Below are 21,218 nucleotides of genomic sequence, written 5' to 3'. Positions count from 1 at the left end.
CACGCTCCGTGTGGCCTCACTTGTGTTCGGCTTCCTACTCAGCTTAAATTTCCCTGGTAAGTTTCATCCACGTGGTAGCCTGCCTCAAATGTTTCATTCCTAATTTTTATGGCCAAATAATATCCTGTTGTGTGGATGGACTCCCATTTTGATTGTCCCTTTACCCCCTGATAGACGTTTGGGTCATTCCCACCTTTTGGGGACTGTGGACAGGGCTGCCGCGGACATGGGTGTCCAAGGATTTGTTTGAATACGCACCGGGCTTCCAAGCAGGCCTGGCGGCACGCAGGTTGTCTTCTAGCGTTGAAAGCAGGGAAAGTGAGTCCGACAGAGTGAGGTGACTCGTGCAGGGTCCGGAGTCGCCACTCAGAACCCCCACGCCTCAACGATCAGCGGCACCCGGGGTGGGGCTGTTCCCTGCAGGGTCTGCGCTCAGGCCCCGCCCCAGGCCCGAGGCCCTGCCCTCAGTGGGGCGGGGCCAAGTTAGAACCCCATCTAATAGCTCTAGCTGGGTTCACAGTTTGCCCAAGACAGTGAAAATTCAGTGACAGTCTAGGATGACCAGTGGCAGGGCTGAGGGGCAGGGATGAGGATGGAGGGGGGCCGGGGTTGGACACTGGCAGGTATGACCACGGGCAAGTCACTTGCTTCTGAGCCAGTCTCCTCATCTGGGACTCTGGGGCACCTCTCCACCACCGCCCCAACTGCCTCCCATCCCTGGTCTGAATTTGGGTCCTGATTTCCACCTGCTTCTGGTCCTGGGGTTTACCCAGCCCTCCCTGTCCAGCAGCATCTGCCCTGGGCAGTTGACCCTGGCATCAAGTTCGGAGCCTGTCACACTGGGGGTTCCTTTGGGCCCAGCAGAGGGGAGATATACCCACACAGCACAGTCACCCCAGACCCCCTCTCGGTCTCAGGAAGAGGTAAGATCCCTGTCGTCTTGGGTGTGCAGGACACAAGATCCCAGCTTCCGGATCCATGTTCCCAAACAGAGAAGAGTCTAAGGTGTCTATTGCAACAACAGATGGGGGTACAGTTTTACGAAAGGCTTCCCCCGGCAGGCTTGGGAGGATAAGCCACCTCGTGTCCCCAGGACTCCTGGGTCTGCAACTCTGGAACCTGATCCCTAGAAGAGGTGGATTATCTGGTTCGGATAAATGAAAACCAGAATGGAGCCGTCTTGGGTCGTCCAGAATTCAGGGAACTCCCCAAACACAGAGTGAGGCCCACAGAGTAGAAAGGAGGTGGCCAAATATTCTTCTCCTAAAATAAAATCCCACCCCTCTCTAGGCCCCTAAGATCTCTCACCCACCTCTCCTTCCAGCTTCCCCTGGATCTTGACTGTGACTCAGATATCCCAAGCTGGGTCCTACCTCAGGACCTTTGTACATGTGGCTCCCTCTGCTGAAAGGCTCTTCTCTAGGACTGACTCTTCTCTACCTCCTAGCCTCATCTTTTCAGGAAACACCCCAACCTCCTGGCTAAAGGTACCCCTCCCTGTTACTCCCTCTCCCATCCCCCTGTCCTATTGTCTTCATAGCCCTGATCACTCTCTGAAATTTTTTATTTAGATATTCACTTGTTTGTCTGAAGTTTGAGGGCAGGGCTGGGGCAGGGCTGGCCCCAGCACACAGCAGGCATGAGAGGCATGAAGGGGGGTTGTTGACTGGAGGAGACTCCCCAAACTCCGGTGTGGACCAAGATTCTGATGGGGGTGGGGGTGTTACCACCTTACGTTGTTCCCAGGACCCCCTAGAATCAGAACTTGTCACCCATTCGGAGAGTCAAACACCAAGTCTCTCTCTGTCTCTGCCTCACCCTCCTTATCCCCCCACTGCCTCTCCATGTTGTTTTCACACTGTCCCTTTTGCTCGATGTTTCTGTCACTCTCTCATTGTCTCTGGCTCTGGCTCACCATCTCTGCATCTCTCTCTCTCACTCTTTACTTCGTCTCTGTCTCTGGGTTATCTCTCAGTCTCTCTCAGTCTCTGACTCCTTGAGCATCTCTGTCTCCTCCCCTGGCCTGGCCAGGCCCCTGGGCCACGGGGTGACAGGCAGGCAGGGCGCCCTCTGCTTGTTTTCCGCCCTCGCTGGCAGGGGGCCCAGCTGGGATGCTATTCAGGAATCCTCCAGCTGCCCGGCTCCAGCCACCAGGCACAGCCACTGGCCTCTCCCAGCACATTCTGTCCCGAGCAGGGAGCCCTGGGGGTGGGTGGGGTGCGAGTGGAGGGTTCCTGTCCGGCTCCAGTTACAGGACAGCCCGTCCTGGTGGCCTTGCTCCCCACCAGTGCTGCCCCCTGATGCCTCCCCTCCCTACTTTGGGCTTAGATCTTCCTGAATGGGGCCCCTCTGCCAGCTCATCCCTACCTCAGGGGCTTTGCACCTGCTGTGCCTTCTACCTGGAGCTCCCTCTCCCCAGGTATGCCCGGGACCTTCTCCCTGGCAGGCTTCAGGTCACAGATCACCTCCTCAGGACGTCCTCCCTGTCTCTGGGCCAGAACGCCCCGCCATTCCCCTACTCCTGTCCTGATGCCTTTTGCTTCCCGATCTTTCCCCTTTCTCGGAGTTCTATATTTACTTGTTTGTTGGCAGGGTGTCTGTTACCCCAGAGCCGTGCTACATCCCCAGCTCTGGGCGCGCACTAGGTGCTCAGTGAATATTTCAGAGTTCATACCATTTCATCCCAAAGCTCAGCTCTGCCTCAGCCACCCAGGCTCCCACGCACAGCTCCCGTCCCTTCGGCCCGGCTGACCAACCCCCGGCCCTGCCTCCTCCTGACCCTGCGGCCCCTGCCGTGTCCCCTGCACACGCCTCCTGCCACTGTCCCCTGTGCCCCCAACACACCAGCCATATCCCAGCCCTCCCATCTGCTCCCAGAGGGTTCCCTCCCCTAGATGCACCTTTTCCAGTGAGGGGCTTGGTCTCCCTGTCTTTTAGGCCCACTGGGCTCCACACGGGGGCTGCTATGACATGCGCGCGTGCACACACACACACACACACACACGGAGACACAGAAATAGGCCCGCGAACTCGGGGGCACACAGCCTAGACCTCGATGAGCACGGACCCACATGCACGTGCATGCACACGCGCGTAAAGCACGCCAACAGGTGCAACAGTCCTGACCGCGCTGGGTGCCCGCGGCCCTGGGTGAGGGCTTGCAGGGTGTTCACGTGTGGAGTCCCCCAACTCGGAAGGGAAGCAGGCAAGATGCCCTCATCTCACAGGTGGGTGCAGGACCAGGGCTTTTGAACCCACGCCAGGGTGTGCACAGCCTTGTCCGCCTGCATGCACGCGCGCCCCCCCCCCTCGCTTCCCCCACCTCATTTCTGATGTTCAAGGCCAGGAAAGTCCCCAGAAAGCATCAGGCCGGGCAAGGGGCCCAGGAGGAAGAAGTGACTCAGCCAGTGGCCATCAGGGCCTGCCTCGCTGGGAGATCCTTGGGGGTGGGGGACTGGGGGATTCACAGAGAACAACAATAAAGGGCTGGGGCGGGGCGGGGACAGGGTAAACAGGGCCTGCTGAGCAGGGTTGGGGAGGGGAGGGATGGGGCATGCCTCGGTGGGTCCCCAGTGCTCCAATACCTCCCCTCTGCTGAGCCTGATTCATAGGTGGGGAAACTGAGGCACAGAGAAGAGATGACTTGCCCAAGGCCCACCAGCCAGGATGGGGCAGGCAGAGGACCCCTTAGTCCTTGGTCACAGGTTTTTGCGGTTTTGGAGATATTCTCCCTGCTTGCCTTTTGGTGGGCAGATCGAGCCAGGTCGTGGCGCCAGGTGTGGACACGTGACCAGGTCTGGCCAATTAGAACCTTTGGTGACCACAGACTCAGGCATTGGTTCAATAATAGGCATGTGACTCTGAGTGGGCCAATCACCCCAGGAGTTTGGGGGCTCCTGGAAGTGAGAATAGGAGCCATCTTTGCTACCACAAGGAGGGGCAGAACAGAGAGTCCCAAGGTCATTGTGGTGAAATCCACAGACACCCCTAGCCCTGTGGAGTGAGGGTGGAGCCAGAGGGAAGGACGACGGCCGGAGGGCCCTGGGAGGGCTTCCAGGAGGAGAGGACACTGGAGTTGGGGTTTTGATGGATGAAGAGGAGTTCACCAGGGAGCTAGAGAAGGGCATTCCAAGCAGAGGGAACAGCGTGTGCAACCACAGCAGGCGAGAGAGGGCCAGGGGTGTCCTCAGCCATTCCTGCATCTCTGTGGGGCTGGAGCACAGAGGGGGCCGCTGTAGATGTGTTTGGTTATTTGCTCCTAGGCAACCCCACCAGCCCCTTAAGGGTGAGACTAAGTCTTTGCTGGCAGCTTTGTTGGCAGCTGACGTTTCTTTAACATTTGTAGTGTAGGTGGCCCTTCTTTGGGGACACAGAGGAGAGACATAGGTGGGTGGTGAATGGGAGAGTCGGGTTCACCGGGCAGGAGAGCCTGGGACTGGGTGAGGGTGGCTCTGGGAGCCCGGGAACAGGACCACAGTCCAAGGCAGGAGGGAACATTTCCCGTTTCCCCATCCGTGAGCCCCACCCCCGGGGCATGGGGCTCCAGGGGGAGGCAGGGTGGGGTTCAGGGTCTGGACTCCCAGCACCACCTCTTCCTTCCTGTGTGACCCTGGGATAGTGGCCGCACCTCTCTGAGCCTTGGGTTTGTCATCTGGAACCCGACTTCACTGTAGACCCGGGTCAGTACTGGGCACAGAAGCAACACAAAGTCTGTGGGACTGGACGGGGTGTGCTGAGCCAGGGGAGGAGGGGCCGGGTCTGTCCAAAACATTCCCTCAGCGGTTCCTGGCCTCTTTGAAAACAGGAAGCCAGCTCTCAAGGGAGCCCCCCAGCAGCGCTTCCTGAGCCTCCTCATGACGCGTGCTGTGCTGGGGGGGGGGCGGTGCACACGCACATGTGTGTTTGCGGGCAGCCTGGAGATAAACAGAGCCCACCGGTGTGCGCATGTGTGTTTGCATGTCAGCCTTGGCCGTGGAGTTGCCCAGAGGCACGTGCATACGTGTCGCATGTGCTGGAGTGCGGGTTGGCACATCTCAGCCAGTACGGGAAGCAAACGGGGGCCGGTTGGTGCATTTGCAAGTCTGGGTCTAGGTGCTGGGCGTGGGTGTCTGTCGGCACTGGGGACTGCTGGGTGCTGGCAAGAGCCAGCTTGTGCTCTCCTTTCCCTCCGTCTGTCCCCTCACTCGTCGGCCTCTGGCCCCCTGGCTCTTCCTGGAGACTATTAAATATGTTCTTACCTCAGAGCCTTTGCACCTGTATGCCCACTAACCGAGCTACTCTGCCCTCCATTCTTCTCCATCTCTCAGACCTCAGGATAATGGCCTTGGGCAAGTCACCCCCCCCCATTTCTTGGCTGTTCCCCTGCCCTTCCTTGAGTCCTGACTCAGCTTTGACCACTTCCCTCTGCATCCTAGGATGTGTGGGCTCCCTCTATAAATTTCAGTTTATTCTCCTGTAAACTGGGGCCAATCTTGGTGGGGTCTCACTTACCTAGAGTCACCCCAAAAGTGGAAAAGGCTGAATTCAAGCCTGGGCCGGCCAGATCTGACAATGCATAGAGGCTTTGTCCTTGCTCACATCAAGTGGGGGAAATACCTGAGGCTCAGGGACCGTCCGGGATCACTCAGCCACCGGGGCCTCCTGGATGCCATGTTCCTGAGATGCCTTTCTCTTGCTGGCAAACTTCTACTCATCCTTCAAAACCCCATCTCAAATACCCCTTTTCTCCAGGCCAGTCCTGACACCATGGGCTGAGGGCATTTGGTGTCTGGCCATGTCTGTCCCCTCCAGACAGGCCAGGGCTGAGGCCTCTCAGTTGCATAGCCAGGAACACAAGACCATGTTTCCCACGTGCTGACTTTCTGGAGCTGGCCCAGGAGCCTTCGCCATGCCCAGTCCCCAGGAGGTGGCTCCTACTGCCACATCACCCTCAGAACCTGCCAAACTCTGCAGTTTAGAAAGGCAGGCAAGACATTTCCACTTGATCCAGAGGCCCGTGTGTTCTGGAAACTCCCCTGCCCAGGCCTGTGGTCTTTCTGGCCTTGGCTCACAGCAGCTCCGTACCAGTCGGGTTTATCTGTGGAATGGACCAGAGATATTCCAAGGCCCAGACAGTGTAACAGTGGTTTCGTGCTGGTGTCTCAGTGCTCCAGCCCCAGGGCAGCCATGAGGGTTTTGAAACAAGGCTCAGATCCCATCCCTTAAATACCCTCCGCAAAGCCCACAAGGTCCTGTGTGGCTTGGCCTCAGGGCCTTTGCACTTGCTGTTCCTTCTGCTCAGATAGTCCTTCCCTCACTCCTCACAAGGCTCCCACCTTCTCCTCCTCAGATCTAAGTTCAACTCTGCCCTCCTCAGAGGCCCCTCAGCCTCCCTGACCAGAGCTGCCCCGTTCTCTCAGCCCCTCTCTTGTGCTTCTGGCAATTCCTAATTATGACATATTAGTGGCTTCGTGGCCGTCATCCACCTCCCTTCTGTAATGGGAGCTCCAAAGGGGGGGGCACAGCACCCCTCCCCCAAATGGGAGAGTCTCCCAGCATCATCTCTCACCCTTTCCTTCCAGAGTAGATTAGAATTTTCCTCATTCTGGCTATGCCAACAGCGTAGATGGGAAATCCAAGGTACGGAGAGGCAGTGTCCCTGTGGCCAGCAGAGCACTCTCCTCTTCTGCGCCCACGTGGCCAGAGCTCCACATCACCCTTGGGAGAATGTCCAGCTCTTTGACTCAGAGTTCAAGGCCCTGCCCCCGGGTGGCAAAATCCTTCTTTTTTCCTTTGCCTACTTCTCGGTTACCCTTTGGGTCTCCTTTCGGTTGCCTTTCCCGGCATGAAGGGTTGACACAGTTAGGAGACATCAGCTTGCTGTCAGAGTCCAAACACTTGCAGCCCTGAGCATGTCAGCCCTTGAGGCTGAAAGTGACTCTTACAAAGGGAGGGGACGCCTTTGCCCAGTATATGAACACTGCGGACCGCTGAGCTCGTAGTTTGCTCAGGATATGAACCCTGTGGACCGTAGATGACCAACAGGATACGAAGTGCAGTACAGAGAACGGGGGCTGTCCAGGAGCTCAGAGCAGGAGTTGACGTATTTTCTCTATAAAAAGTCAGATAATGAATAGTTGAGGTTTCGCGGGGCATGCAGTCTCTCAGCCACTCGACTGCTCCCTTGAAAGCCGCCATACACAGGCACAAACGAGTGGGCGTGGCTGTGTCCCAATAAAACTTTATTCGTGAACACTGAAACTTGAATTTCAGATCGTTTTCTTTTTCTTTTCTTTTTTTTTTTAAGATTTTATTTATTTATTTGACAGAGAGAGGCACAGCGAGAGAGGGAACACAAGCAGGGGGAGTGGGAGAGGGAGAAGCAGACTTCCTGCCAAGCAGGGAGCCCGATGCGGGGCTCGATCCCAGGACCCTGGGATCATGACCTGAGCGGAAGGCAGACGCTTAACGAGTGAGCCACCCAGGCGTCCCTCTTTTTTTTTTTTTTTAAGGTTTTATTTATTCATTTGAGAGAGAGCGAGAGCGAGCATGACAGAGGGGAGAAGCAGGCTCCCGCTGAGCAGGGAGCCCGATGCGGGGCTCGATCCCAAGACCCTGGGATCATGACCTGAGCTGAAGGCAGTCGCTCAACCAACTGAGCCACCCAGGCGCCCCAGATCATTTTCATGTGTCACGAAACCCTCTTTTGGTCTGTTTCCAACCCTTTAAAAGTGTAAAAGCCACTTCTAGGTTACGGCCAGAGCTCTCGTCACGGGCAACAAAGTATCAGGACTCGCTGTTTACAAAGTGTTGGAACTCTGCTCAAAGTGCTTCCCGGTCAGGCAGCTAAGACGTGGTATAGCAAGTCAGATACTAGCAGCATCTGACCACTGACAAATAACAGGTGTCAGGATTCGATGTTTACAGGGTATTAGAACAGAGCAAGTGAGGATGGCTTGCGAGGTGTCAGGACCCCATTTAAGTTGGACCCAGCCCCTGGCTCAAGCAGCGCACTGACCAAACGGGGCACTGCTGCCCATTCTCAGAACACTGTTTACCGAGTATCAAGTGACAGGGGCCGGTGGCAGGGTATCGAGTCACAGGGCAGTCACACTGAGACTTGGGCACTGTGACAACTCTGGACACCAGCTGTTTACAGTGACATGAGACCGGCTGTTTACAGGGGACCAGCTGACCAGCTTCCAGATGCCAGAGTCCAGATGGCCGGTGGGACGGGCCCCTCTGCAGGCGTTTGCAGAGGGCCCTGGGCCTGCGGACCCCTCTTGTGCGGCTGCCTCCGGCACCAGGAGTGGGAATGTGGAAAGAGTTCTTGGCCCAGGCAAGGCGAGGTCTGTGCTCACTGAGGACCCCCAGGCTCATACCTGCTCTTTGGAGGCAGGAATTGAGCCCCGCAGGTGCTGGGTCCCAGGGTCTGGCTCGCATTCTCTCTCTGCTCATCCCTGGCTGTGCCACCTTGCACACATCACTTAACTTCCCCGAGCCTCTGCTACCCTATCTGTAAAATGGGCATGATGATGGATCAAGGTTGCCAGATAAAAATACAGGATACCCAGTTAACATTGAATTTCAGACAAACAACCAACACGTTTTTGTTTTTTGGGGTTTTTTTTGCACATGACCTGATTTTTATGTTGTAGTAAAACAGGTGCTATGGAAAGGAACACGTGGAAGCAGTTGATTTCTTCTGGTGAACACACCCATTGTTTTTTTGTTTATTTTTGTTTTTAAGCTTTTATCTATTTATTTGAGAGAGAGAGAGAAAGAGCACGAGCAAGGGGAGTGGGAGATGGAGAAGCAGACTCCCCGCTGAGCAGGGAGCCTGATGGGGGGCTCGATCCCAGGACCCCAGGATCATGACTGCATCCGAAGGCAGACACTTAACCCACTGAGCCACCACGCACCCCTCACACCCATTGTTTATACTCGTTCCAAGGCTTCTAACATGATGATACAATTTCCTCATATTACTGCTGTTCCAATATTGTTCTGTAGCCCACTTGTTGCCATCCCCACACATTAATCTATCACAAGATTCCTAAAGGGATCGAACTCCCGCAGTATTCCTTGGGCATGTCTGCCACCGTTTAATTTTGAGGATAATTTCTTGTCCATAAATTTTTTCCACTCGGGAGGGTGAGCTTTGCTTATGGTGTCTACTCGGCGAGCTCAAAGATCAAGCGATACATTTTCAGTATAAGTATATCCCAAATGTTGTATGGGATTTATTTACACTAAAAACCGCAAAGCAAATGAACAAGAAAATGAGATGTTCATTTGTCACATCTGCCTCTCCTCTGATGATGTCTTCCCAACAGGAAGTGGTAAAGGTCCTGAGGGGATCTCAGGCCAGGCACAGAGAAAGGGCCTGATGCATCTTAGCACTGATGTTCACCGTCCTTGTCTTCCCCAGGACCTCATCTCAGGGATAAGCCCAAGTAAGGTCTGATGATGAGCTCATAAATGCATCATGTGTCTCTGGGGAACAGAGCCTGGGTGACAAGAATGGCACCATTCAAGAGTTTCACTAGGATGTCAGCAAGGGGCCCTGGGCCACAGGAAGGAGGGGGGTTCTTCATTCATAGGATGTCCCCAGCACCTGGATGCCTGAAAGGCTCAGGGGAGATGTTGATCGAATGTAAGATGACATTCAATAAACAGTTTTGAATTCACTGTTCGATTCCAACACTCTTTATTGAATACTTACTGTATGCCAAGCACTCTAACTCCTGCTTGCCCAGGGCTCCCCATCAACAAGGGAGATGGATGTTAATGCAGTCATCATCATAAATGCCAAATTATAACTTGGACAAGACCTGCCAAAGGGAGATCCTCAGTGCTAGAACCCCCTGAGTAAGGTCCAGAAGGGCTTTCTGGGGGAGGTGACATTTGCCAGAGACCTGGAGGAGGAGATTTGCAGGTACAAACAGGGAACAGAGAATCCTAGGCAATGGGCACCGTGTGCACAAAGGTCCTGGGGTGAGAGGGAACATAATGATTTCAGGGGCTGGCTTCATGCCACCCCCAGCTCCCTTTGACAATTTCACGCTCCAGCAGATAGTCAAGGCTAAGTTTAGGATGGCCAGGGTCGCCTGGCAAGTCGGGCAAGATGTGGTGCCCTCAACCGCCCACACGCGGAAGGACAAATTCTGAGCACATCCTTGGCCAGGGGGCCGGGGGAGAGTGGTGGTGGAGGGGGGCGGCAGGTGAGATGGACAGCACCCAGCCCCGCCTCTGCATGGGAATTTCCTGAGCCACCTGCCTGCCTAATGCACCCTCCTCTGCACATTGCCATGGCTGCCTCCCAGGACACAGAGCAGGAAGAAGGAGATGAGACCACAAGCTGCTGGATGGAGTCAGGAGGCAAAGGGAAGAGCTTTGGGCTGCCCAGCTGGGAACTCTCAGGACTGAGAACCAGGGCTGGGATGGCAACGGTAACAGGCACAGTCATCATAGCTGCTAAGGCCTAAAAATGCCCAGCCGAGCCTTGCTGGGAACTACCTCTAATAGCCACAAAAGCCCCCAGCAGGCTGGTCCCAGAAGTATCCCCATTTTACAGACAGGAAGACAGATTCGGAAGGACAAAGCTACCGGTTGAGAGCTCACAGTGACCCCACGATGCAGCAAATCTTCGTTTTATGAATGGGAGGCTTAAACAGCAAACATGGACTTCTCACGGTTCTGGAGGCTGGCAAGTCCAAGGTCAAGGTGCCGGGAGATTTGGTGTCTGATGAGGGCTGCTTCTGGGTTGGTGGACACCCACCTGCTCACGGTGTCCTCACATGGCAGAAAGCAGGGAGAGGAAGCCAGCTCTCCTGTTCCTCTTCTTCTAAGGGCGCTAATCCCATCACAGGGGCTCCCCCCCCCATAGCCTAATCACCTCCCCAAGCCTCCCCCCAGCACCATCACATTGGGAATCAGGGCTTCCATTTATGAATGTTGGGAGGACACAAACATTCAGTCCATAGCAACACCCACCTTTCCTTTTTCTTTTGTTTTTTTAAAGATTTTATTTATTTATTTGACAGAGAGAGACACAGCGAGAGAGGGAACACAAGCAGGGGGAGAGGGAGAGGGAGAAGCAGGCTTCCCGCAGAGCAGGGAGCCCGACGCGGGGCTCGATCCCAGGACCCTGGGATCATGACCTGAGCCAAAGGCAGACGCTTAACAACTGAGCCACCCAGGCGCCCCCCACCTTTCCTTTTTATCCTCACTTTTGAGGTGAGAAGATGGAGGCCCAGGGTCCGGGGCTGGAATCGGGGCCACTGGACCCTCTGGGCCATTTGTCTCCAGCCTCAGTAGTACTGGCTATAAAATGGGACTTTGGCCAATTGCCAATATCCATAGGCAGACCTTCACCCCAGCCCAGGGGACTGGCATGAGGCATCTCCATCTCCCTACCAGTTGAATCTATAACTCACTGTTTCTAGTTGGTAAAGCAAATGTGTTCATCCCGTATTTATTACTTACTGTATACCTGGAGGAGGGGATCAGCTGCAAGGGGGCTTTCTGGGTAATGGAAATCTATCCAGATTGATAGTTTCAGGATTGTATGCCTTTGTCAAAACTCATCCAGCTGTACTCTATTGTATGTGAGTTACGCCCTAACAAAGCTGGCCTTTAAAATAGTTATATGATATTTTATTTTAAGTCTATCGGGAAAAGGCAACATCATAACAAAATCCAAATGCTTTGATACAAAGTCTTCTGTTCCAGGAACTTGTGTGATTGGTCGTAGCTACGGAAGGATGAAAAATGCTCTTACTATAGTCTAGCTGTCCAGGCGTGCCTGTTCATGTTCTTTTTCTAACTTCAAAATAAAACATATCTCTATTTTCAATCATGTAAATACTAACGCGCTAGGTACAAAGCCTTTGTGCAATACACACGAACACACTGTTACGTAAACACAGAAAAGAGTTCATGAAAGCAGACAATTTAGGAACAGAGATATTACAGCTGTCAAAGCCACACTGCCTCTGTTTCCCCAGCTGTACAACGAGGTCATAACCCCCTGGCCACATGGGGACCGGGTGGGTTGGGGGTGGTACAGTAGGTGCTGTCGAGGAGGGATAAGTAAATCCTGGGTTGGATTTCGTATCTTTTATCCTCTCTGCTGTATGTATTTGCTTTCTGCTGATGGCAATCCACAGATGGAGAGATCGCACATCGCACCACGTCCACATGCTTGAGCTGTTCATCTACAAGGCAGGCTTGCTTGCGTGGCACAGTCATGCCCAGTGCACAGCTGCCCCTTGACAAGGTCCACTCGTGGTGCTGCTTCTATTCTAGAACAATCTTGGGGGTGTTGAGGAGCCCAGGCCGTTGTCCTGGCACCCCGGAGTCCCCGGGTCATCAGGAAGTTGGACTCAGGTGACCAATGGGGGAGCCCATGGCCCTTTGAGGGAAGCTTTGGTGGGGGTAGCTGTGGGGACTCAGCAGTGTGGCTCTCAAGATGGGGGTTAATGGGCGGGGCAAGGCAGCCAGGCCCTGGGTTGGGCCCAGCGTGTACAACTCTGGCCTCATTCAGAAGTCCAGCCCGTCAAACATTGACTGGAGGTTCAACAGTGTGGCTCTTCCCACTCAGACTGGAGGCCCAGGGGTAGATGCAGGAATTGGGGGAGGTGAGACATGGCACCCAATCCACCTGGGAGAGAGAGAGACAGACAGTGGGAGACAAATGAGACAGACAGGGAGAGAGGACAGAGAGATGGGGGAAAGAGAGATAAAGAGAGACAGGGAGAGACAGAGATACAAGGAGAGACAGGGAGAGAGAGAGGGTTTCAAGGGTGATTGTGATTTTGGAGCTGGGCTTGTCCTGTGAGAAGCATCTCAGATCTTGGGTGAGGAGTGTGACCTTGGGATTAGCAGTATCCTAATAAGGTCGAGGGGGAAGGAGTGTCATGGAAATGGGGTCAGTGCCTCCTGGATCACTGTGAGTCTCAGGACAGCCCATGGGGTCACTGTGCGTTCTTGACTCCAGGGCATGTTCGAAATTTTCCATAACACAAAGCATTTTAAAATGATCTCTGGGCTCCTGGGTCTGATCCCAGGCCTGATGTCCAGGATGGAGGGAAATCTCAGCTCTTCCTGGAGACCAGCCCAGAGGCGCTAGAGTGGGGGATGCCGAGAAAACTCTGAGAATGCCCCAGGCCTGAGACAGAGGCGCCAGGCAGCCTCAAGGGGGCGGCTCGGAATTCTGCTCCTGGCATCTCCCTGCCATTTCGGGAAGAGGTGGTGCACACCCCCACACCTGCTGGGAGCGAGGCTGGAATGACCCGGGCAGTGATGCCTCTTTCCTTACCCTGGGGTGTCACTTGCAATATACAGAGTGACCACCCCCCTATGAGCTGCCTTCTTGGGAGAGGCTGGGCGGGGGAAGGCTGGACAGGGGGAATGAGGAGGAGCGAGAAGTAATGGCCTGAGTTTTAGGGGATCTGGGCTCTCATCGCATTCCCTGAGACTGGGGGACTGGGGCTGGCCTTATCATTGATGTCCCTGAGGAAATGGGCTGGAATCCAAACGATCAGATCTGGAGAAACCCATCATTTCACCAGGACAAGTCTCTGAACCATGGCCTCCACCAAGAGTGGGAACAGGAGGACAGATAGGCCAGGAGCTTAAAATGAACTTGATATGCACCCCCCAAATCGACAAGGGAAGATGCTTGCCATGTGAAAACAGGTCCAATCAAAAACAGACAAACAAAGCAACTCAGTGATATCAGGAATGTAGTGGGGGAAGTGATAACCTGGTGAAACAGAAGGTCAGTTGGAGGACTCCCTACATGGGAAAGAGAAATAAATGAAATAAATGGTGTTCTCAAACCTTCAGGGAAACAGAAATGGCTGTCTTAAGAGATCCCAAGGAGAGTGCCTGGGTGGCTCAGTTGGTTAAGCATCTGCCTTCGGCTCAGGTCATGATCCCAGGGTCCTGGGATGGAGCCCGAATCAGTCTCCCTGCTCAGTGGGCAGTCTGCTTCTCCCTCTGCCCCTCCCCCTGCTCATGCTCTCTCTCTCTCTCTTTCAAATAAATAAATAAAATTCTTAAAAAAAAAAAAGAGAGAGAGAGAGAGAGATCCCAAGGAAGCAAAAGGGATGGTGGATGTACCATATTCATGGATGGGGAGGCTAAGGCTCAAAGGATGCTGATTCTCCCCATCTGAAGGTTTGGTTTTTTTTCCCCCATCTGAAGTTTTAACGCCATCCCAATCAAAGTCACAGCAGGGGTTTTCCCTCGGGAACTTGATAAGATGATTCAAACATTTACCTGGAAGAGCTGACAATTGCAAATAGTCAGAACACTTACACAGAACAGGCGGTGTTACCTGTCCTACCAGATATGGGAACCCATGACAAAGCTTGCAATTAAGTCAGAGGGATATTGGCACAGGGAGAGACAGGTTGACCAATGGACTGGAATTAAATGCCCACAGACACCCTGTGCAGGTCAGGAATTTGCTGCAAGATGGAGAAGATCTATCCCAGCAGTGGGGAAGGGAGACTATTCTATAAAAGAATCTCTGAAGTGAGAGTCCATGTTGAAAACAATTCACTTGGGGGCGCCTGGGTGGCTCAGTCGTTGGGCACCTGCCTTCAGCTCAGGTCATGATCTCAGGGTCCTGGGATCGAGCCCCACATCGGGCTCCCTGCTCCGCGGGGGGCCTGCTTCTCCCTCTCCCACTCCCCCTGCTTGTGTTCCCTCTCTCGCTGTGTCTCTCTCTGTCAAATAAATAAATAAAATCTTAAAAAAAAAAAAAAGAAAACAATTCACTTGGGTCCTTACATCACTTCATACCAAAAACTCAGTCTTTGGCCCCAGGCTCTGCTTTCATTTTACCTGGCCTTCTCTGGTCTCAGATCTTCCCCACCTTTCTCTTATCTTATAAGGACACTTATCATTGGATTTATGGTCCACCCTAATCCAGGATGATCATATCTCGAGATCCTTACCTTAATGAAATCTGCAGAGACCCTATTTCCAAATAAGGTCACATTCACAGGGTTCTGGGTGGATATGTCTTTTGGAGGACACCATGCAGCCCACTTCGGGGGACCCTTGATTTTAAGATCACACCCTAACACACTGAACATCCATCAGCCTGAGGTTCACAGGTCATGTCCCTGATGCTGCCAATTCTTGTTTGCCTCTGTGTCCCCAGCTTCTGGCAAGGACTTGGCCCACAGTAGATAGGAGGTGATTACAGAGCAGTGAAGCGAATGGATTCAGGCTCCCGACAGCCAGGGTTTAAGTCCTAGCCCTTCAGATCAGCAACCTGATCTCTCTGTGCCTCAGTTTCCCCTAAAGTAGCACTAATAATACCTGCCTGGAGAATGTTAGATTGTGGCCCCCAATGTCTACCCAGAACCTTGGAACATGACCTTAAAGAGTGTTAAAAAGAAAACCACAGGCCCAAAATGGTTTCACCTCGGCCAAGTCACCACAAAGGGGCTTAATACCTAACCTAATTGCAGTTTCAACCTCCCCCAGGATGTAAGTCTTAACCATCAGCCGGCAATTTTCTGATCAGCACCAGTGAGCTGTCTGACATGTGGGCCCTCTCCACCCCACCCCCCAAGGGAAGAAGAGATAATCCACCTAACCAGTCCCCCTGCTCTTCTCCCTAAGGGAAGGTGGCCCTGCCTGGAATAACCCTTTCTTTTCTTTTGCTGATAACTGTCTTACCCCATCCTCCTTCCGGTAAAAACCATCCGTTTTGTACAACTCCTCAGAACTCCCCTCTACTTGCAAGGTGTGATGCTGCCCCATCCATGCATGGCTTGATAAGTCCAATTAGATCTTCAAATTTACTTGGTCCCGTTTTTACAAGGGTCCCTGCAGATGTCATGAGTTATGGATCTGGAGACAAGATCATCCTGGACTCCAGGTTCCTTAAATGCAATGACAGGTATCCTTATAAAAGACAGAGAAGACAAAGAGAGACAAAGCCCATATGGAGATGGAGGCAGAGATCGGGGTGATGCAGCCACAAGCCAAGGAACCCCACGGGCTGCTGGAAGTCACCAGAAGCCGGGAGAGAGGCCTGGGATGGGCTTTCCGTCTGAGCCCCCAGAAGCAACGCACCTGGCGACCTCCTTGACTCCAGACCGCCGCCCTCCCCACCCTCCACCACCGCCCCACCGCCCCCAGACTGTGTGAAAATAAGTTGGTTTAAACCCAGGCAGGGTACATGGGCATTTGTTCCAGCAGCCCCAGGAATCTCACACATTGCCTTCTACAGGGCTGTGGGGGGTGATCAAATGAACCAGCACCTGGGACACAGCCTGCCAAACAGTAAGCACTTAACACACGCTCCCTGGGAGAATAAAATGTGCTAATTCAGCAAAGCATGAAGTAATTGTCGCCTGTTGATTGAATGAGTGATCCAAGCTCAGTGGGGAGGACGGCTCGAGGCCCTCCCCGCACTCCCGGGCCCCTGGCTCCACTGCCCACGTGGGCCGACCGCAGACCCCTGACCTCCCCTCCCCGCTCCGCCCCGGGTTGCGCAGCGTCCCCGGAGCTGCCGGCTTGTTGAGCCACCTCGCCGGCAGACGATGGCGCGGCAAGCCCCCCGGGCTGTGGCTGCGGTGGGCAGGCAGGCAGGCAGGCGGTTGCAGCCAGACGCTATCTGCAAACCGAAACTGGGACTGAGGCTTTGGCCACCCACTTGTGAAACCAGCGGCTATTTCCTCCCTGTGAGAAAGTCCCCCAGTGAGGCTGCATCGGGGAGGGGCAAGGCGAGTGGAGGAGGGCTGACTGTGTTCCCGGGGACCTTAGGAAGTGACGGCACCTTTGTACCTCAGTTTACCCGCCTGCAACTGGGCGGCACTGGGTGGGGGGAAGGGAGGGATTTGCAGGCTCCTGGTTGGAGATACTGGATTCGGAGATGCTGGGTAAGTGATTCACCTCCCTGAGCCTCAGTTTCCCCATCTATGAACTGGTGAGACCCACACAGCTGCTCTTTCCCTTGGGAGACATGAATCAAATCCTATCACCTGCCTTGAGACGTCCCAGGGTGCCAGTTGCTCTGAACGTGAAGAGCAACCCCCTCCCAGTGGCCGCCCCCCCCCCCGGGCCCCAGGAGTCCAGGCTTGCTGTCCTCCCTACATCACCTCCCTACACCTCCTCCTCACAAAGAAACAAGCTCATTCTCATCTCGGAGCTCGGGCCTCAGGCCTCAATGCCACCCACCTCTTCCAGGAGGTCTGATGGGGGAAAAGACCCTCTCTCTGCTGCATCTGGCCACATGTCCTATTTTATTCATTCTGTCCATCTCCCTCCCTGCCCCCAGGCCATACGTCCCACCAGGGCAGGGATATGTCTCAGTTGTCCTCAGCTATGGCCCCATACCCCCGGCCCAGGGCCTGGCACACAGTAAGCGCCTGGTAAATGACTCTTGTTACAAATGTGATTGTGAGCACAATGATTAAGCGCATTGGTTTGACATGGCTGTGAACAAAACAGACTATTGATGGCAAGAGAAAAAGAAGGGCAATGTGGGCGGGCATCGGAGCTGAGACCTGAATAGAAGGAGGTGCTGGAGACATGCGGGTGTCTTGGGGAAGACTCTCCCAGGCAGAGGCACAGCCTGTGCAAAGGCCCTGGGGCAGGAATGTGCCGGATGTGGAAGAGTTTCCAGGAGGTCAATGTGGACAAAGCGGAGTAAGGGTTGTGTTAGAGTAGGCAGCTAGTTAGGCTTTAACAGGATGCCTGGAGGCCAGCAAAGTGTGAGTCATGGTCAGCTATCTGGAAAGTCAGAGGTCTGTCCTGGCAGCTCTCCAAAACAAAGCCACAAAAAGCCGGATCGAACTAGACAGACCCAAGACAAAGAAAAAGAAAAAAGCGCAAAACCCTGCTCCCCAAAAACTCTCCTCCCCAAGAAATAAATATTCCACCCCTTAGTTAACAACTGTCAACAAAGGATAGAGACCAAACCCCAGGCCCAAGAGCTCTCCCTTGAGCTCGCCTGCTCTCACATCTCAGAGAGTGTAATTTTGCTTTAATTGTATGTTCCTTCTCGCACCACTCCACTGTTATGTCTGGTCTCTCCTTGAATTCTTTTTTTTTTTTTTTTTTTAAGATTTTATTTATTTGACAGAGAGAGACAAAGCGAGAGAAGGAACACGAGGAGGGGGAGTGGGAGAGGGAGAAGCAGGCTTCCCGCCGAGCAGGGAGCCCGATTCGGGGCTCGATCCCAGGACCCTGGGATCATGACCTGAGCCAAAGGCAGACGCTCCACGACTGAGCCACCCACGTGCCCCTCTCCTTGAATTCTTTCTTGCAAAGAGACCAAGAGCCTCTGGCAACATCCTGGGGTGGGGCTGGGAGGTGGGAAACAGCAAGACCAGCAGGGTCCTGTGGCTACAAGGCGGACTTCGGCTTTTACCCTAAGGAAGATGGGAGCCATAGAGGGTTCTGGAGAGAGGAAGGACGAGTCTGACTCGGCCACCACAAAGGGGAGATTTTATGGGGGCTGAGAGCAGAAGCAAGGAGACCGGGGAGGCAGTGCCTGTGCTGGTCCCAGGAATAGATACCGGGGCTGGACCAAGTAGGGAGAATGGGTCAGGTTCAGGAGCAGTTTTGCTGGAGAATAGAGAAGAGAGTCAAGGATGTCTGTTTGATCCCACATCACAGGGAGGTAAACTGAGGATCTGGGGGCAGAGGGATCTAAGTAAAAGAGAGACTGAAAGCGACAGCAAGAAGTGAAGAGGTGGCCAGGGTCTGGGAGGGAGATTCGGGGCCTCCTCTGACTCACCAGGCCAGTCAGCCTCCTCCTGATACAAACACCATAGCTCCATCTCTGATTTTTCTCTATAATTTCAATCTTGTCAGAGGGAAGACGCTCACCACTTATGGTTGACAATAGGTCTAACCCAGCTTCACACAGGTTCATTTACTCCCCTCAGCGACTCTGAGACCAGGGCACAATCTCTGTTTTACAGAAGGGGAAACTGAGGCCCAGAGAGACAGAGCAGTCATGCTGGTTGATGAGTGGCAGAGGGGGGAATCGAACCCAGGACGTCAGGCTGCAGACCCTATTGTTGGGATTCCTGGGGGCTGGGGGGCGGGGCAGCAGCAGCAAATGTCCCACCCTAGAATGTATTATTTAGTACCCCCATTCAGATGGGGGCTGGCGTGGGAGCCCCCCAGGTGTGCTAGGAGTTCAGGTTTCGATCTGTGTGGCCTTCCATGTCTGTGGTTGTAGGATTGTTCACTCTTTCGTTCATTCATTCTTAGCCACCTTCAGGTTCCTGCCTTGTGCGGGGAGAAGTCCAAGGTCCCAGGTTGGGAGGGTTCGGGCCTAAATTCTCCTAGTTCCATAGAGTCCAGGCCAGAAGGAGGTACCCAGAGCTGGGGATCCCCAGGGGTCTGGGGGTTTCCTGAAGAAGGGACCCTCAGCCTGAGACCCCCTTCCTGCGCCACCACCCCCACAGTTAGGATGAAAGGCAGGGAATGGGGCCAATGAGGCGCTTCGTGGGCCAGAGGCTCCCCCTTAGACCCTGCCTCGAGCCCCACTCCTGGCTGGCAGCAGGCAGCCTCCAATGCCACTGGGACATGACTTGGGCCACCCGCCAGACCACAGCCACTGGGAAACCAGCTCGGGGAGGTGAGAGTGTCACTGCCCAGCCTTCCCCGGGTGGAAGCGTTTGCAGTAACTATTTATGGGGCAGGCCCAGGGGACAGCAGACTGGAGCGCAGTCTGAAGCCACGGAGCCTGGTGGCTGGACCAGAATGACCAGTGATGCCCCTGGGGCTGGAAGCTCTGGATGAGACTCTTCGTGATACAGGCCTCAGTTTCCCCATCTAAAAACGTGGTGGCGGGGAGGTGTGCGTGTGTGTGGCTGTGTTGTGAGACTGTGGATGTTGAGCTGCTGGGTTACTGAGGTTTGAGAGGGATTCTTACGCAGTTTGGGTCTTCTGGACAGCAAGTGGGGGCCCCAGGCTTCCTGGAGCCACCCCCGAGGCCACAGTGGGGACAGATGCAGGGACATTAGGATCTGGGCTTTCAGGAAGCGCCTAGACTGACTCCCCCCGCCCCGGCTGGCTCAGGGGTAGTCTGCAAGATCCTCAGGCAGGCTTGAGGGAGAGAAAGGGAGAGAAACGGGAAGGATGGAGGGGGGATGCAGTCAGGGAGACACAGGCCCTCCCCCGCCCTGCAAATCCATGGGAAGCTGGGGGCTCAGGATCAGCCCCCCCTGACCCCTGGACCAGAGCAGCTCCCGAGTGGAGCATTAAATCTCTGTGCGCTCTTGAGCAAACCATGGCTTTTTTTTTTTTTTCTTAAGATTTTTTTGTATTTATTTATTTGAAAGAGAGAGAGCACAGAGACAGAGGGAGAGGGAGAAGCAGACTCCCCGAGGAGCAAGGAGCCCGATGCCGGGCTTGAGCCCAGGACCCTGGGATCATGACCTCAGCGGAAGGCAGACGCTTCACGGACTGAGCCACCCAGGCGCCCACAAACCACGACCTGAATATTATCGTGGATGACGTTAGCGACAGCTTCACCTTGCTCCCTCTCCCCGCCCCCGTTCCACCCATGGAGAAACTGAGGCTCAGAGCGCCCCAGGCTGCACAGCCCGCTGGGGGGTTGGTGCCGAGCCAGGGCAGCCCCGCATCTGCCAGACGTTTGTGCGCAGACGGTGTGACCCTCCCCCCAGCCCCCCACCCGAAGGCACATCGGCGACCGCCCCCTTCCCCCACCAGCCCTCCCGGAGTGTTTTTCTTCCCTCCTCCTGGGTGTTTTGGTTTCGGCAGGAGCGGCCCCGCGGTAGCAGGCGGTTCCCGCCGGCAGGGTCAGCCCAGGGCGGGCGGGGAGCCAGGAGCAGCTCCCGGCCAGGGTGGGGAGGACTCAGGCGCGACCCACGCCCTCGCCCCAGCACGCGGGCCAGCAAGTGCCGCCTCCCCCCACCCCACCCCGCCCGGGTCTTGCTCGGTCCACCGAGATAGTGGGGCCCAGCGCGGTCGCGACCCCCACGCGTGGCCACAGGGGGCGCCAAGGGGCAGATGGTTCCGGGCGGGGTTTCCCACGTCGGTGCCAAGGTTCCGTGCGCTCCGTTCGTTATTAAACATTGATGGAGGCGGCTGGGTGCCTGCCCGGGAGGCCTCCCGGTTGGGGGACTAGGGCGCAGATGCCCCGACGCCAATGGGAGGGGGTTTGCGGACCAGAGGGAGGCGCCGGGGGTAGGAGGATGGGAGAGATGCGCGAAGACCAGGCGCATTCT

At 54.9% G+C, this 21,218-nt stretch overlaps 1 pseudogene; it reads right to left on the bottom strand.

Moving 5' to 3' along the window:
• Positions 1-8,916: 8,916 nt before the first annotated feature.
• LOC144380076 (small nuclear ribonucleoprotein G pseudogene) lies at positions 8,917-9,141 on the bottom strand (annotated as a pseudogene).
• Positions 9,142-21,218: the final 12,077 nt, after the last annotated feature.

This window comes from Halichoerus grypus, chromosome 1 (genome assembly GCF_964656455.1).
Source record: "Halichoerus grypus chromosome 1, mHalGry1.hap1.1, whole genome shotgun sequence".
Taxonomy (NCBI): domain Eukaryota; kingdom Metazoa; phylum Chordata; class Mammalia; order Carnivora; family Phocidae; genus Halichoerus; species Halichoerus grypus.
The sequence above is the reverse complement of the archived record's forward strand: the minus strand, read 5'-3'. Positions and strand labels throughout refer to the sequence as shown.